The sequence below is a fragment of the Cannabis sativa genome, chromosome 4 (assembly GCF_029168945.1).
Source record: "Cannabis sativa cultivar Pink pepper isolate KNU-18-1 chromosome 4, ASM2916894v1, whole genome shotgun sequence".
In the NCBI taxonomy this organism is placed as follows: Eukaryota; Viridiplantae; Streptophyta; class Magnoliopsida; order Rosales; family Cannabaceae; genus Cannabis; species Cannabis sativa.
In genome coordinates, this window is record NC_083604.1 from 59,398,938 (window position 1) to 59,418,309 (window position 19,372).

General features: G+C 35.3%; 1 non-coding gene across 1 annotated transcript; it reads left to right on the forward strand.

The window, feature by feature from the left end:
- Positions 1–14,727: 14,727 nt before the first annotated feature.
- LOC133037589 (small nucleolar RNA R71) lies at positions 14,728–14,834 on the forward strand. Its single transcript, XR_009687679.1, has one exon. It is a non-coding gene; the product is annotated as a small nucleolar RNA R71 (small nucleolar RNA).
- Positions 14,835–19,372: the final 4,538 nt, after the last annotated feature.

A 19,372-nucleotide genomic window follows, 5' to 3' on the forward strand; every position in this document is an offset into this window, starting at 1 on the left:
ATATAGACACATCATTACTTATCCATTGTTATAATCCTAATTTGATCAATGATCCTCTATATGAATGATCTACACAGTAAAGGGATTAAATTACCGTAACACCCTACTATGTATTTTATCCTTAAAACACTTGACCCCGTATAAATGATATTTCATCTTATGTGAAATGAGATCTCCACCATTTATTTTCGTTTGGTCAAGCTCGAAGGAGATCATCCTTTGCTTACTATTCACCAGATAGAAGCTATAGATTCCATGTTTATGCTAGCGCTCCCACTCAATTGCACTACTGTGTTCCCAAAAAGTACGTATCACCCTGACCTAAAAGTAGGCTTAACTAACAATTCAAGGAACACGAATAGCCTTTCAAGATTGAGCCTAATCATAACAGGATTAAGATCATTTGATCTTGGATCAACTAGGCGATATTGACTTGAATAGATTTTACGGTAAGTTTAATTAAATCTAAGTCAAAGTTCAATATCGGTCCCTTCCGATGCATACTCCATGCATCCAACCTGAGCTTTACTTTAACCAATGTTCTGGAAAGAACATAGTATTTCTCCAAATACAAGTAAACTCTTGTTGTCGATTATCATATCAGTAAAACCCTGTGTCTGATAAATCTAGGAAACTTTATTCACATAGTCATGTTTACTTTCCAATGTGTTGACGGCACAATAAACAGGATCAAGTATGTGAAAAGGGTTTCAGATGAATTTATACATTATGTACATATAATCATGAAATAAATCATGTGAACCATGCAACATTAAATGTTATTTCTGATCTATATTAATAAGTAAATCTGATTATATTGAAATGAGTTTTATTTAGGGCATAAAACCCAACACATCAACCATTTGTGGGTCAGCGGAACACACATTCTTAGCCCCCACCTCTACTGGACGTTCTTTTCACATTGTGTCTAACTGATCTTCTAGTTGCATGTGTGAGCTCTTACAAGAAAGGTTGATTTAATAGAAACAAAAGAGTTCAATTATAGGGAGAGAAGATTCCATGAACATATCTAAACTTAATACTGTCAAGCTTAACTAGTAATATTCTATTTATCAAACAAAGTCTTATGAATTCCTAATATAATTTATTCTAAATTTTTAAGAAAGGGACACTGTCCTTCCTAGTTTCAATTCAAGACAATAAAGAAAAATAAAACCTATTCATATTCTTCGTAAAAAGTGTAATCAATCATAACAGGTAATATACTCTTAATTTCTCTAAGCACCCACTGCAGATGAGGCTCTAATTCTAGGAAACATATTTTAACAAAAATCTATGTATCACATATAAAACTATTAATGGCAATACTAAGCATATTAGAACTAACACTTACGTTATAGTGAGAGGGATCTTTTTCAGTCTTCTGTATGTCTACTGTGAGTATCCCTTCGGGCTAAGGAACGATCGGCTCTGATACCAACTATAACGCCCCAATATTTTGCCTTATTTTACGAAATACTAATTTTGATGCATTAATTAAAAAGACTCCAAACTATTTGGAAATACACAGTGGGTTTTTTAATAAATATGCAAAAAGGTGAATGATCATTCGTATTAAAAACAAAATAAGTAGTTGAGTGCATTTTTTTTAAAAAAATAATAATTAAATTTGTAACATCCCACTGAGCTCAAATTACTTTACTATACAAAAAAAAAATAAAACCAAGGCTCCACCAGCGTTCTAGACCGTTTGCTCGTCCATAGCCCATCACAGTATACATACCAGAACTGACCCAGTTCATCAAACTTACATTCAATGTTCCCTGTGTATTGCCTGTAGGGGGAAAGTAAGGGGGTGAGCTAAAAGCCCAGTAAGGAAATGCTTATCATACAATATCATATAATATCACACATATTATTAATGTATTTATTAAGTTTTAGCAATATCATACACCTTATTTTATAACTATAGCCAAATAACTGTACACATGAAAACCTTTATCATATAGGTCCATACTAATTGTTCACACCATACACATATACAGAAATCATAACTCTAATATTATACTCATAACATAATCATACCAATACTATAAAATAATAATGTCATTACCATAACATTAGCATATCGTAGCCATTACTTACATAACCCGGGCCTAACCTGGCCCTACAATATCCCGGGTCTATGCAGCCCTACCATATAATAACCTGGGCCTATGCAGCCCTACCATTGCTATAGGATAGGGTATCTCTATATTCAACAGTAATATCACTGTATCATACCCCACCATAACAATCTCATACACGACTCAGTAAAATGCAGGGTAGGGTATCTCTACATTCAACGGCCTTACCCCGTATCATACCCCACCATGGTCTCTCACTTTACCTGAGACGTTAGCATACAACACACAACATACAACATATACAAGTCATAACAACCGTCATCTATTTATCAATTTACAAACTCATATTGTGTCCATACCACACATTCTCAGTACCATATACATATTTCATAAATAATATTCTAATACATAAAGAATCTAAATTTATACAGATAAACACATACAAAACTATCTAATTTCCTTACCTCAAGTCCCGCTGCTTAAGACTTGTTATTTTGTCACTACTACCTATAATAAAACATGAGTCATGGTCCTAATATTAAAATTCGTATTCTTATAGTATAGCAGAAAACTTACTATTTTTGACCATCAACTACACTAATTCAGTAAAAGTTGTCTTCATAAAAAATATAGGCAATTAAATTATCTTTCCAATGATATAAAGATCACTGAAAATGGACTATAAATGAAGGAGTTATCATAGTTTTACTGAAACTATTTGTGAGAAGGAATATGGAGTAACGAATTACATGGCTTAGTGAAAATACAAACTTTTGACATTGAAAAGTTCAGAACAAGAGGATAATATCTTCATGAAAGTTTTAGGAACTTTAATTCTCTTTCTAATGACACCAAATTCTTTGAAATTGGAATTATATGGAGAGAGATATTGCAATTTTACCAAAACAGTTTTTAAAGCACAACATTCAAGAAACGAATCACATGATACAGAAGGAAACTAACTTTTCGATATAGTATGACTCTGAATTAACAAAAGGTTCCTTCATGAAACTTATGGGAAATGGAATAAGCTTTGAAATTATATATAGATCATTAAAAATGGATGAGTATTGAGAGAGTTATTATATTTTAAGTGAAAGTACTTTTCTAGAATAACGAATTACAATAGCAGCATAAAGATGATAATGTTCGACACCGAATAACATCGAATTGGTAAATGGTTTCTTCATAAAAAATTTAGATCATCGAATTATCTTTGCAACGCTACCAAGATCGCTGGAATCGGATGGGTATTGAGAGAGATACGACTATTTTACTAAGACAATAACTTTCAGAAAAATAAAAACGAGATTTCATAGTTTAACCTAAAAAAATGACAAACAATAAGTGGAAGAACTCTCTTACCTCTTGATGACTCTTGTTAATCAGTCCTAGATCTTGAAATCTCAAATAATTATAATGGTGATAATGATCTCAGTCTTATGTTGAAAATCATGAGTGTTGTTTAGCAAAGAGAACGAAACAAGAAGGAAAATAATAAATCTTTGATAGATAGCGAGATGAATAACTTGTAGGGTATAGAATTTTATGAGTGTCTTCTCTAAGAATTGTGTTTAGGCTGAAAGAAAGAGATGGATATTGAATTTTTTTGTTTTTCGTAGGGTTAGAGACTCTCTGCATATTACGTAACAAGAATCTGAGAGATTTAGGTTTTATAATCTAATTAAATCTAATAATGATGTAAAAGAAAATAATAAAATAAATCTTATAATCTGATACTAATTTAATTCTAAATAAAATAATTAAATAAAAATCTTATTTGTCAGATATAAGTTTTAAATTTAAATTTCAAAACATAGGATTTCTAAGCTTAACAGGTCGTCACTTTGTAGCTTAATTTTGACCCCAATAAAGTTAAAATTACGATAAATCTATTTCTACATAATTGATAGATCTTTGAATTATCTTTCCAACGCCGCTAAAATGACCTCAATCCGAGCTCTAGAACTCCAGATATGATCATTTTAGTAAAACCGTTTTTAATCCTGCGAATTTATCCAAACCAACGAATTTTTAACATTAAATAATTAAACTCACTAAATATATTATAAAACCCTAATGGACCTTCATATTGGGCTTTAATTTAACGATTACTTACTCTGTAAAAATACCATAATATTTTACTTTCGTAGTTAATACAACTTTAACTCTCTCTAGATAATTGGTACAACTACTCTAAGCAATAATATCAACTCACTAACAACATAAAGAAATAAGATAATTATCCTCGCTCAATTAATATCCAGAAAAAAAAATTAAATACTATTTTAATCTGGATATTACATCTTCCCCTTACACCCTCAGCTTCAACTCGCTCTTCTGAACATCTATCAATGCTTGGCCTATATCCAAGAATGGTCTCCCAAGGATAATGGGCATGTTGCTATCTTCTTCCATGTCTAGAACAATAAAATTTGTTGGGAAAATAAACTTATCTACTTTGACTAGAACATCTTCAATGACCCCCCTTGGATGGGCCATCGAACGATTAGCCAATTGCAAGGTTATGGTTGTAGGCTTTGCTTCTCCCAATTACAATCTTCTAAGAACTGACAGCGACATCAAATTGATGCTTGCTCCCAAGTCACAAAGAGCATATATCCCTTCTGTTCTTCCGATGGTACAAGGTATGGGAAAACTCCTAGGATCTCTAACTTTGGGGGGAGTTTCTTTTATAATATGCACTGCACTCTTCGGTTAATGCCACTGTTTTCTAATCCTCCATTTTTCTCTTCTTGGACAAGATTTCCTTCATGAACTTGACATAGCTTGGCATTTGTTCCAAGGCATCCGCGAAGGGGATGTCAATGTTCAGCTTCTTGAATATTTCCAAAAACTTTGAAAAATGCTTGTCCAGATTGGTCTTTCAGAGCCTTTACATGGTGCTCACTGCTGACAGGTGGTGACACTTCTTTTGATGTAAGACCCTCAATACTCTTCTTCTCTTCTGATGCCGGTGCTTATTGGTCTTGAACCACTTCTTCCACTTGTTGTTTCTCAATAGGCCCCTCATACTTCTTCCCACTTCTCAAAGTAATTGCCTTACAATTTTCCTTTCGGTTCACCTTTGTTGTACTAGGAAAGTTACCTTGAGGGCAAGTAGCCAGTTGCCCCATTTGAGTGTCTAAGGCTTTAATGGATAATCTAGTCTCTGTCATGAACTGAAGTAGCAAATCTGTTTGAAGACTAGACTATCCACTAGACCTTGTTGTTGTGGCTATTGTTGATTTTGTTGGGGCTAATTTCTCTACTGGTAGAATCCCTGTTGCTGCTGATTAGAGGACTGCCCTTGAAAATTCTATCGACGATTCCCCCTTGATTGTACCATAATTATTGTTTTGAGAATATTTCCCAATGGCTTTTGCTTGATCCATTGGCAAACTGTTCACATCTACATGGCATGTGTCATATGTGTGAGGGCCCCCACATAGCTCACATGTAACTTGAGCTTATTTCGCCTGAGCAGTCATGAACTTTGTAAGGGTCTCCACTTGGGCTGTTAACTTGGTGATGGCATCTACTTCGTGTATACCTGTAACTTTCTTTGATTGGCTTCTCTCAGTTAGCCATTGTTGGTTATACATAGCCATTTCTTCAAGTAAATCATAAGCCTCATTTGCACTTTTTCTCATAAATGTCCCACCAGTTGCAGCGTCTATGTAACACCCTAACTAGCATAGGCGTGCTAACGTGATTTTAAACTTACTGTGCAGCTCGTTGCTAATGAACGAGGTTATTGGAAAACGTGATTAATTAAAATTTTGCTTTTTGATTAAAACTTAGCATATTATATTAATAAAATATCGGGATCCCGTTTACAAAATACAGTTATAAAAGTTTGCTGTACATAATATCAAAAGTTTGTCGCCCAGCGACTAATTAACAAAAGCCCTGATGTCCCGAGGATCGTACGCTCCAGGCCTAATCGCCCCGACATGTACAACCTCCATCTGCTCGTTCTCACGATTCCTCAGCTTTAGCTTTGCCCTTACCTACACATGAACATAGCACTGTGAGTCGACGGACTCAGTAAGAAAAGCATAACATTAAACATACTAATAACCCGGGTTATAACCTGGCGCCCATACACCCGATCATAACCCTAATTCCCGTGTCCCACACGGTACTGAGTCTAGAACATTCATAAGACAATACTATCGACCATAATGTCAGTCTATACTCAAAATGCTAGTCATACTCTAGCCATATTGATGTGACAACATCGATCAGTATTCTAGCCAACATACATTTATCAATAATCAGTACCACTTTATGTATACTATTATTGCTATCAATGTAATCTAACAGGCAATAACACATGTACGCTAAACATGTAATAACATATGCATGATATTATACTAATCTTACCTCAATTTCGAATTCAGGTGTGCCGGTCAACCTGAGTGGAACAACAATTCGGCGAATTATAGGCTCCTAAATCACATCGGATTTAAAACATATAAGTGATCCACTAAATCACAAACGTGACAAAGGTTTAAAACCAAAACTTAACCTACTGTAATCTTAATACCACAATATCTCAAACTAGCAGGGAATAAACTGCCTGAAAACTTGAAACTAACACAAAATGACCAGCTGAAAAAACTGGTTTCACCCCCCTACTGCAAAAACCGGGTAACCGGTTTTACATGCAGTGTAAAACCGGTTAGCCGGTTTTACCCAGAAAACCAACAACAAACAAACCCCCAACTAAAACGTTTCCAAACCCAACCAAACTTTCCAGACCTGCATATTAGACCCCAATAGACATTTTCCAAGCAACAAAACAACAATCAAAGCTTAGAATCAAAATTCACCATTAAAGCTTCAAGCTTGAGTTCTAAAACTCAAAGCTTGACTAAAGCTTCAAACAACTAACAATTCTAGCCTAAATCAACATATTCTATCATAATTTAACTGCAGAAATTCAAATCAAATATCAACAGCAAATAAAGGACTCAAACTCTCAAAACATGCATAATTTCATAACTTAATTTTCAAGAAAACTAAAGGGAGGTTGTCTAGAAGCTTACCCTTGCTTGTAATCACTAAAATCTGCTGTAAAAATGGCAAGATTGAAGACACAAATCCAGAACCCTAGCTGCTTAGGGATTTCGTGAGAGAGAGAGTTTTTCACTTTTTTTCTAATTTTTCTATTTTTTTGAAAAATGAATAAATAAAATTTGTTTTATTCAACCATTTCAGCCAAAATAATTTTTAAAAAAAAAAACTGATTTAATTAAATCAATTAAAACTCACATAAGACAAAATAAGAATGGGCAAAAAGACCATTTTGCCCTTTTCACACTAAAAGGCATAAAAGGGTACTTAGGGGTATTTTGGGAAACTTAAAAATTCCGATAATTCCTGACACTCCAAAAGTCTAACTATTGTCCCGCTATACTAAAAATACTAAGATGTGATTCAAAAGCCATACACCGCGTTCCAATGTTGTCGGGCACCAAAATAAGCAAAATTATGAAATTTCTATATGCGACATAAGAATGCATTCTGAATTCGAATAAATCATCATAATTCAATAATTAAGCATAAATAAATAATTCTCATAATTAAATCCTGATTATCTGCTAATTTCTAAATTAAAGCTAAGCGGCCTTTACAACTATCCCCCCCTAAAAAGGATTTCGTCCTCGAAATCTAACCTGAATAACTCTGGATATTGAGCTTTCATATCAGATTCTAACTCCCAGGTGGCTTCCTCCACCTTGCTGTTTCTCCAGAGTACTTTGACTAAAGCTATGGTCTTATTCCAAAGAACTTTATCCTTTCTGTCAAGGATCTGAACTGGTTGCTCCTCATAGGACATATCTGGTTGAAGCTCAAGATTCTCATAACTAAGTACATGAGTTGAGTCTGAAACGTATTTTCTCAACATCGAGACATGAAATACGTTGTGAATTGCTGAAAGAGCTGGAGGAAAAGCCAAACGATATGCCACTTGCCCAATCTTCTCGAGGATCTCAAAAGGTCCGGTAAACCTAGGGCATAATTTGCCTCTTTTCCCGAAACGCTTGATTTCCTTCATAGGAGACACCCGTAAGAACACATGATCCCCTACTTGAAATTCTACATCTCTACGTTTTGGATCTGCATAACTTTTCTGCCTGCTTTGAGAAGCAAGCATTCTGGCTTTAATCTTCTCAATTGCTTCATTGGTCCGTTGCACTGAATCAGGACCTAAGTACTTCCTCTCCCCTGTCTCATCCCAATGGATGGGGGATCTACACTTTCGGCCATACAATAGTTCATAGGGAGCCATCCCTATCGTACTTTGGTAACTGTTATTGTATGAAAATTCTATCAACGGTAGGTACTTACTCCAAGTACCTTCAAAATCCATAACACAGGCTCGTAACATATCTTCCAGTATCTGGATTGTCCTTTCGGATTGTCCATCTGTCTGAGGATGGAAAGTTGTACTGAACTTCAGTTTGGTACCCATAGCCCGTTGTAAACTTTGCCAAAACTTCGAAGTGAATTTCGGATCTCTATCTGAAACTATGGATTTTGGCACACCGTGCAACCTTACTATTTCCTTGACATACAGATCTGCGTACTGATCCACTGTAAAGGTTGTTCTAACTGGTAGAAAGTGAGCAGATTTTGTAAATCGGTCCACCACTACCCAAATTGAGTCAAATAAACCTGTGGTTCTAGGTAATCCAAGCACAAAGTCCATTGCGATATCTTCCCACTTCCACTCACGTAGGGTTAAAGGCTGTAACAACCTTGCTGGTCTTTGATGTTCAGCCTTAATCTGCTGGCAAGTTAGGCATCTCGATACGAATTCTACCACATTCTTCTTCATTCCGCTCCACCAGAAGTAGGGTTTCAAATCTTGATACATCTTGGTGGTGCCAGGATGTAGAGAATAGGGAGTGGTATGAGCCTCTTCGAGAATTTCATTTTTAAGTTCCATACTATTAGGAATACAGACTCTAGTCTTAAATAACAACATTCCACTATCTGAGACTGTAAAGTCTTTGGCTTGGCCAGCCGAAAATTCCTCTCTGACTTTAACTAACTCGAGATCAGTAAACTAGTTTTAATTCGTTCTAGCAGATCAGATTGCAACGTCAAGTTGTGAAGCTTGCCTATAACAAACTCAATGTTAGCCCTGATCATGTCCTCTGCTATCTGAGGTGAGATTTGAATCATGCTAGCTACCTGCCCGGGACCCTTTCTGCTCAGGGCATCGGCCACTACATTGGCTTTCCCAGGGTGATAAAGAATCTCACAATCGTAATCCTTGACTAACTCCAACCAACGCCTCTGTCTCATATTCAAATCCTTCTGAGTGAAGAAATATTTGAGACTTTTATGGTCGGTATAGATTTCACATCTCTCCCCATAGAGATAATGCCGCCAAATTTTTAAAGCAAACACTACTGCGGCAAGTTCTAGGTCATGAGTCGGGTATCGCTTTTCATAATCTTTCAACTGTCGGGAGGCATAAGCGATAACTCGATCAGCTTGCATCAACACACATCCCAGACCTTGTCTGGATGCATCACAATAAACCACGAACTTCTCTTTGTCAGAAGGCAAAGCTAGCATTGGAGCTGTAATCAACCTCTGTTTCAGCTCCTTAAAACTAGCCTCACATTTATCTGACCATATAAAACGCTGATTCTTCTTGGTGAGCTCGGTTAAAGGTGTTGAAATTTTAGAAAACCCTTCAACAAATCGACGATAGTAGCCCGCCAGACCCAAGAAACTTCTAACTTCAGTTACTGTTTTCGGTCTTGGCCAATCCCTGACGGATTCTATCTTTCCTGGATCCACTTTGATCCCTTCTTTGCTAACAATGTGCCCTAGAAAAGACACCTGTGACAGCCAAAATTCGCACTTCTTGAATTTGGCATATAACTTATGCTCTCAAAGTCGTTGTAGAATCATCCGAAGATGTTGCTCGTGCTCCTCTTCTGATTGAGAGTATACAAGGATGTCGTCAATAAATACAATAACGCAAATATCGAGGAAATCCTTGAATACCCTATTCATCAAGTCCATGAAAGCTGCAGGAGCATTGGTCAGTCCAAAAGACATAACCAGAAATTCGTAATGTCCATACCTAGTGCGGAAAGCTGTCTTTGGGATATCCTCCTCTCGGATTCTCAACTGATGATAGCCCGATCGGAGATCAATCTTTGAAAAGACTGTCTTCCCTTGAAGTTGATCAAAAAGATCGTCTATCCTAGGTAAAGGATATTTATTCTTGATTGTTAGCTTATTCAATTCCCGGTAGTCAATGCACATCCGCAAAGTTCCATCTTTCTTCTTAACAAATAATACTGGAGCTCCCCAGGGTGACACACTGGGTCGGGTAAACCCTAAGTCAAGCAATCCCTGAAGTTGAATTTTTAATTCTTTAAGTTCTGCTGGAGCCATTCTGTAAGGAGCCTTGGAAATCGGTTCCGCTCCCAGTGCCAAGTCAATTATGAAATCAATTTCCCGCTGAGGTGGTAAACCCAAAAGTTCTTCAGGAAAAACATCTAGAAATTCCCGAACCACCTTGATGTCTTCTGACCGAACAGTATCTGGCCGAATGGTATCAACTACCACGGCCAGAAACCCTAGACATCCATCACACAACAATTCTTTAGCTGATAAGGCTGAAATCACCGGGACTCGAGATCCCTGAACCGAACCAACAAAAACAAACGGTTCTTCGCCTTCAGGTTGGAAGATTACCATCTTCCTCTTACAGTCAATACTGGCTGAATATTTGGATAAGAAATCCATTCCAAGTATGATATCGAAATCCACTAAATTCAACTCTATCAAATCAGCGCTCAACTCTCTATCTTCTACTCTGATTGGCATAGACCTAATCCACCTTTTGGAGATAACTAACTCTCCGCCAGGCAGTAGGGTTCCAAACCCTGATTCATAACTATCATGCGGTCTATCCAATTTACTAAAAACTCTAGCTTCCACATAAGAATGAGTGGCTCCAGAGTCAAACAACACAGAGAAATAAGAGTTGTTGACCGAGAGCTGACCTGTTACCACAGAGGGGCTGGCTTCTGCATCAGCCTGAGTTAACGCAAACACCCTTACCGGAGTGGGTTTTGCTGCAGTCTTCGGTGCCTCAATTCTGAGCTGGGGACAATCTCTCTTGTAATGCCCTGGCATGCCACACTGAAAGCATCCCTGCCCTTTACACTCCCCCAGAGGATGCTTTTTACAACTGGGGCACTCTGGGTAAGTGTATCGGGTTTCGGTACCACTCTCGCGATTGCCCCGACCCTGGTTCCCCCGAAACCTCTTATTCTGACCCAAGCCACTGGTTGCAGTGGATGCCTTTCTTTTCTAGTCCATGGCCGAACCACTACCTCCCCGGCTAAAACCTGATGCAGGAGGGGTAGGAGTCCCGCCAACCACCGGAGTCGCACCAGACTCTATCATGCATCCCACTGCGCCCTCAGCTCGCAATGCTTTATCCACCATTTCAGCATAGGTGGTTCTATCGTCAGTAGTAATCATCAGGTCATGCCTGATCTTCGCATTTAATCCATCTAGATATTTTTCTTTCTTGCTGAAGTCAGTTGGCACAATTCCCGAGGCCAACCTCGCCAATCGATCAAATTGCGTTGTATATTCACTAACACTCATATTTTCTTTCTGAGTCAGATGAGTGAATTCCTTTCTCTTGGCACTCCTAACTGCTTCATTGTAATATTTTGCATTAAAAAGTTCCTGGAACTTTTCCCAGGTCATTGTTGTGACATCATGTATCATAGACACCATGTCCCACCAGACCAGTGCATCTTCTTGAAACTGAAAAGTGGCACAGACTGCCCTGTCATTTCCGGTGACACCCATAAAGTTCAGAATTCTAGTAATTACGGTTAGCCATTGCTCGGCCTTCATGACATCAGGACCTCCCAGAAAAACTGGAGGTGCTTGCTTGCGGAACCTTTCATATAGGGGTTCCATCCAATTCACTGCCACCACTGGTTCGACCTGAACAGCAGGGGCAGGTGCCACTGGAATTTCTGGAGCAGGCATTGCAGGATCACCCTGCTAACGTAACCGTTGAATTTCATTATTTTGTTCCTCAATTTGGGCTTGCATTGCTGCAAACCTATTTTCCCAATTTTGGGCATCTTGAGCACCTTGGGCAGCTTGGGCAACCTGTGGCGGGTTAACGTCACCTCGACCACGTGCCTTGCCCCTGAGACCTCTACCTCGGCCATGAACATTTGGGGGATTTTGAGCTCCCTGACCAACATTAGATCCAACCAAATTGCCCTAGCTCCTGGTATTTCGCCTGGCGTCCATACTAGTCTGAACAGCCTGCGTAAGCAAGAGCTAGTCTGGTCAGATTGTGATCAAAGAGAAACTTACTAATGCCGCTTATTTGAAAATAGAAAATAAAATAAAATAAAAACATGCACCTATTCTACTATCAGGCTACTAACATGCTTCCTAACAGGCTTTTCTTAAATCATACTTATTAGAATAAACTACTAAAGCAATAAAAGCTTACTGAACCGTGAAACGAGCTAACTGCTGATGATGATTGTACATGTCGTGACAATCTTCGGAAGACAACCTGGCTGCTCTGATACCAAATTGTAACACCCTAACTAGCATAGGCGTGCTAACGTGATTTTAAACTTACTGTGCAGCTCGTTGCTAATGAACGAGGTTATTGGAAAACGTGATTAATTAAAATTTTGCTTTTTGATTAAAACTTAGCATATTATATTAATAAAATATCGGGATCCCGTTTACAAAATACAGTTATAAAAGTTTGCTGTACATAATATCAAAAGTTTGTCGCCCAGCGACTAATTAACAAAAGCCCTGATGTCCCGAGGATCGTACGCTCCAGGCCTAATCGCCCCGACATGTACAACCGCCATCTGCTCGTTCTCACGATTCCTCAGCTTTAGCTTTGCCCTTACCTACACATGAACATAGCACTGTGAGTCGACGGACTCAGTAAGAAAAGCATAACATTAAACATACTAATAACCCGGGTTATAACCTGGCGCCCATACACCCGATCATAACCCTAATTCCCGTGTCCCACACGGTACTGAGTCTAGAACATTCATAAGACAATACTATCGACCATAATGTCAGTCTATACTCAAAATGCTAGTCATACTCTAGCCATATTGATGTGACAACATCGATCAGTATTCTAGCCAACATACATTTATCAATAATCAGTACCACTTTATGTATACTATTATTGCTATCAATGTAATCTAACAGGCAATAACACATGTACGCTAAACATGTAATAACATATGCATGATATTATACTAATCTTACCTCAATTCCGAATTCAGGTGTGCCGGTCAACCTGAGTGGAACAACAATTCGGCGAATTATAGGCTCCTAAATCACATCGGATTTAAAACATATAAGTGATCCACTAAATCACAAACGGGACAAAGGTTTAAAACCAAAACTTAACCTACTGTAATCTTAATACCACAATATCTCAAACTAGCAGGGAATAAACTGCCTGAAAACTTGAAACTAACACAAAATGACCAACAAAAACCGGTTTCACCCCTACCGCAAAAACCGGCAACCGGTTTTACATGCGATGTAAAGCATTAGCCTGCTTTTACCCAGAAAACCAACAACAAACAAACCCCCAACTAAAACGTTTCCAAACCCAAACAAACTTTCCAGACCTGCATATTAGACCCCAATAGACATTTTCCAAGCAACAAAACAACAATCAAAGCTTAGAATCAAAATTCACCATTAAAGCTTCAAGCTTGAGTTCTAAAACTCAAAGCTTGACTAAAGCTTCAAACAACTAACAATTCAAGCCTAAATCAACATATTCTATCATAATTTAACTGCAGAAATTCAAATCAAATATCAACAGCAAATAAAGGACTCAAACTCTCAAAACATGCATAATTTCATAACTTAATTTTCAAGAAAACTAAAGGGAGGTTGTCTAGAAGCTTACCCTTGCTTGTAATCACTAAAATCTGCTGTAAAAATGGCAAGATTGAAGACACAAACTTAACCCTACCGCTAGTGGATTTCGTGAGAGAGAGAGTTTTTCACTTTTTTTCTAATTTTTCTATTTTTTTGAAAAATGAATAAATAAACTTTGTTTTATTCAACAATTTCAGCCAAATAATTAAAAAAAAAACTGATTTAATTAAATCAATTAAAACTCACATAAGACAAAATAAGAATGGGCAAAAAGACCATTTTGCCCTTTTCACACTAAAAGGCATAAAAGGGTACTTAGGGGTATTTTGGGAAACTTAAAAATTCCGATAATTCCCGACACTCCAAAAGTCTAACTATTGTCCCGCTATACTAAAAATACTAAGATGTGATTCAAAAGCCATACACCGCGTTCTAATGTTGCCGGGCACCAAAATAAGCAAAATTATGAAATTTCTATATGTGACATAAGAATGCATTCTGAATTCGAATAAATCATCATAATTCAATAATTAAGCATAAATAAATAATTCTCATAATTAACTCCTGATTATCTGCTAATTTCTAAATTAAAGCTAAGCGGCCTTTACAGTCTATAATTGTTCGGGTATTACCAATCAACCCATTGTAAAAATTATGGACCAACATCCACTTTTCGATCCCATGATGAGGATATTTTTTTATGAGATCTTTGAATCTCTCCCAAGCCTCGTAGAGAGATTCATTGTCCAGTTTACAAAAATTATTAATCTCTCCTCGCAACTTGACAGCTTTAGCTGGAGGAAAGAACTTCGATAAGAACTTCATTGCCAAGTCAGTCCATGTAGCAATGGATTTGGGTGGCAAGGACACCAACCAACTCTTAGCTCGCTCCCTCAGTGAGAATGGAAACATTCTCAGGCGGATAACATCATCACTAACTCTGTTCACCTTGAATGTTTGACATAACTCCAAAAAGTTAGACAGATGCAGATTTGGATCTTCAAAGGGTAGTCTGCCAAACTGGACTGAAGATTGTACCATTTGGAGTATGGTTGGCTTTATCTCAAAATTGTTGGCCTCTACGGCAGGTGGTCTTATACTGACTGAACCCTCGTCAATGTTGGAAGAACATAGTCCCTCAAACTACGATTGGGTGGATTACGACCGTTTGCATAGTCTTCTACGTCACCTCCATTATTATTGTTGTTGCCTCTATTGTTACCGCCATTAACGTTGTCATCCATGACTAGTTCTGCTTCAACCCTCGCTGCACTTCTTTCTACCTTTTGTTTCTTCTACAAGTCTTCTCAATTTTAGGATCAACAGGTAGTATTACACTTTGTCCTTGACGTCGCATGCACCCCCAATGCTTGAAATAGAGTAAGAAAAATTTAAAAGAAACAGATTAGCAATAAGTAAAAAGAATTAACCAAAGTAAATTTAATCTAATTATTGTAATATCAATATTTAATCGATTCCCTGGCAACAACCCAAAAACTTGGTACTTTATTTTTATTCACTATGCAAGTATACATAATCTATTGCAGTTTTAAACTCACACTAGAGTCGATCCATAGGGAATTGTTATTGAGTACTACTAAATTAGATTTGTGTTTCTATTTAGTAAAATTGACAAAAAAGATTGAATAAAACTGAAAATTTAAAAGCAGGAAAATAACAATAAAAAGTGTAAATAATTATGGATGAATGTTTATGAATATGAATCCTGTTAGTTTAGTTTCCCAATTGTTAATGTTAATTATTATTTCTCTTCCTTTTGGTGATCACAGATTATCAAATTAACCCTAACTCTTCTCAGATTATTAAGGTCTTAAATCATATATTATCTTGCATCTTTGAAGTAAATTAACATATAACTTGCATTGAATTCAGAATCTAAAAATCATGTAAGCTATGTAAATACTATCGTTTTACATCAAACTTATGTTTTGTCCTATTAGAGCATTCCTAATATTCACTTCTCAAATTTTATATTAAGATCATAAATCACATTTAAGATGGACAGTCTAAAATATGTAATTAAAATAAATAAGAGCAAATCACACAATATAGGGAAGAAAAACTAATAATCACATTAACTAAATTGAAGAAACATCATCTAACATTCATCATATCCCTAAATTGGGAATTTAGTTCATAAGCAAATCCATAATAATAAGTGAAACAAAATTTAACATAAAGAAATAAATAAGGAAAAAGAAAGAACTAGTTGGTGATCTTGCTCTGGATCGCCACAATTGCTTTGCTACCTCCTTTAGTTTTAGGGTTCAATTTATGAGTATTTTGCTTCTAAAATACAAGATCCTTAAATAGGAATTAGGACTGATATCTCTGAATGGCAAAATTCCAAAATTGCCAAAACCTCCTGTGTTTAGCCCATAGTCGCGACTACATAAAGCCTGATCGCGACCATAAGCAAAACTCAAAAATCAAGCATTCTGCCTAGCTTCATAGTCGCGACCACATAATTCGTCACGACTATGGATTTTTGTGGTCGCGACTACTGAAGCAAATTTCCAGCTTCAATAGATTTTTCTCCAGATTGCCTCATGTTTTGACCAATTGATAGACTTTGAACTCTAATACCTCGAGGACCTGAAACAAGGGAAATCAAGCATAAAACTATTCTAAAAGATAACATTAACAAAAAAAAAACAACTCTAAAATCGGCCCGAAACTTAGGCTAAAAATAGCCTAACAATTACTTAATGAAAAAAAAGAAAAACTAAGCATATCTTGCACATAATATCAACCTAGTATATATATATATGTTTATACATACATATCTATATATTTATATACACATGAGTGTTCATCCAATCTAATTCGTACTATTTTGCTCATAATGCATTCGATCCGCACTAAGTGCGGATTTTATATTTTGGATCCAATCCAATCTACGGCATATCTCAAATTCAATCCAATCCAATCCAATCCACTAAAGTGCGAGTTGGATTGATTATTTTAGATTGGTTACTTTTTAATATTGAATAATATAATATTTATTAAAAATATATATTTTCTTACATAACTAACAACAAAATAAAATAAATTATTGTTGTTTGATGTCTACAACAACATACTAAAATAAATAAAATAACAAATTCGAAGGAAGAACAAATTTAATTAGTTTTTATAGCTAATGTGACATTTCGGATTGTAAGCCAATATGTCTAGTTTTATAAATGGCTGTTTTTTTTTATTATTTTGTAGGGCCAATTTAGCTAGTTTTGTTTGTACGACCAATGTGGCTAGTTTTAGTTTTATAATGTCAGTATGGCTAGTTTGATTTTGTAAGGCTAGTATGATTAGTTTTTAGTTTTTTAAAGCCAATATTTTGCTAGTTTGATTTTGTAAGGTCAATTCGGTCTAATAATAACACATCAAATGTATTATAGTCACTTTCAGTAATGGAAATGAGAATAGATATGTTCTAGCCTTATAATAGAGAATTCTATGTGACAATATTTATAAAAAATTTTATATTTTTATCAAATATTTGTTATATATTAATTTTTTTTCTTTATTTTGTAGGTGTTCTATTGGTTCGAAATTCACAACTCTCAGTTTTAAGGTTTTCTTCTTTGATATTAAGGTTTTATTGTCTAATTTTTCTGGAGTATCTTTGCATGCCTTTAGGATAGACAATGAACTTTTATAGATGAAAAAAAAATCCTCTGTTGTTTGCGTAACTTTGTTACCTTTGTTATTTTAACCTGTATCGGTTCCCTTTAAAAAAATGAAATATACATTTCATCTCATAAGTTTTAAAATATATTTGTATCATATGTATTAGATTTTTAAATTACTATTTTTTACATTAAAATATTAATTGTATATATAATTTTAAAAAATATATACATAAAATATATGTAGATTGGATTGATTCAGTCACTTTTACATGTCAATCAACATTCGATCCACACAAGTGCAGATTTTGAATTTTCTAATCCAATCTAATACGCACTTTGTAGATTAGATTAGATCATGCAAATTGAATTGAATATTTTATAAACACCCCTATGTATATATGGGTGTACTCTTAACTCTTAATAGATATTACCCATAAATAGGATAGTATTAGAAAATTTTGAGCTTTAAAATTTTTTATATTTATATTATATGGATTGAGTTTGTTTCATAGGCTGAAAAAAAATTAAAAAAAATCAACAAAAAAATGATAAAGAAAAATTAAATTTAACTTAAATATTTTATATATAAATATATTTTTTTTAATAAGTATATAAATATATCTATATATCTATATCTACATATAAAAGAAAGCACAAATATGATGATGTGGAGCTCTATATGAGTTCTCCATCATCATCTTTGTCTTCTTAGTTTTTAAATTTTTCTCAAACTTAATTTAGTTTTATAACTCCTATCATTAATAATGTAACATTCTCAATTAATTCAAATATTTTTATCTTCTTATTATTAGAAATAATAGATAGATTACAATGGAAGAATAAAATAAGATGAATAAAAGACAAAGACAATTACAACTCTAAACTAAATATTACAAGGACAATATATTAAATAAAGAGTTACAATCCCAAAGCACAAAATACAAATAAAAGAAAAGAGTTACAACTCAAAACTCAAAGATACAAGTAAATGTAAACTATATAAAAGCATATATAATAGAGTATATATATGATACATATATAATAGATGATATATAGTAGAGATATAAATAGTTTATATAGAGAGTGTATATATGGTATGTATATAATATATATAATACTATATATTCAAGATATAAATATATATATGATAGTATATATATAGGAGAGTTTAGATTTAGAGGAGAATAAGAGAACAATATAAAGCTTGAGAATAGAATAAAATAAGAAAGAAGAACAAACACCCAAAGTGGAGATGGGGATCACCAAAAGCTTGAACAAAGTTTCTACACCTTTGTCCAAGAAGATTATTTCCCCCTCTATGAAACACTTAGGGCTTTGTGAAAATACTTCTAGGAATTATCAAGTCTTAGAACTCTCTAGCTTTGTGTTTGAAAGATAGAAGAGAAGAGTGTATCTCAAAGGGTGAACCAAGGCCTTTATTTATAGTGTTTAGGATCACAAACTTTGACATTCAAACACCACACACCCAATGGCTGATACCATTTCTTAATGGGGAGTAGATGGGATTAAATGGGTGATTAATTTGGAGGTTAAGGGAGTTGTTAAAAGCCATCCCAATAGCAAAAAAATATTTTACTGTTAATGCTAAAAAAATTAGTAACTAGTTACTAGTTACTAAATTTTTCAGCTTTTGCAAATAACACTCCA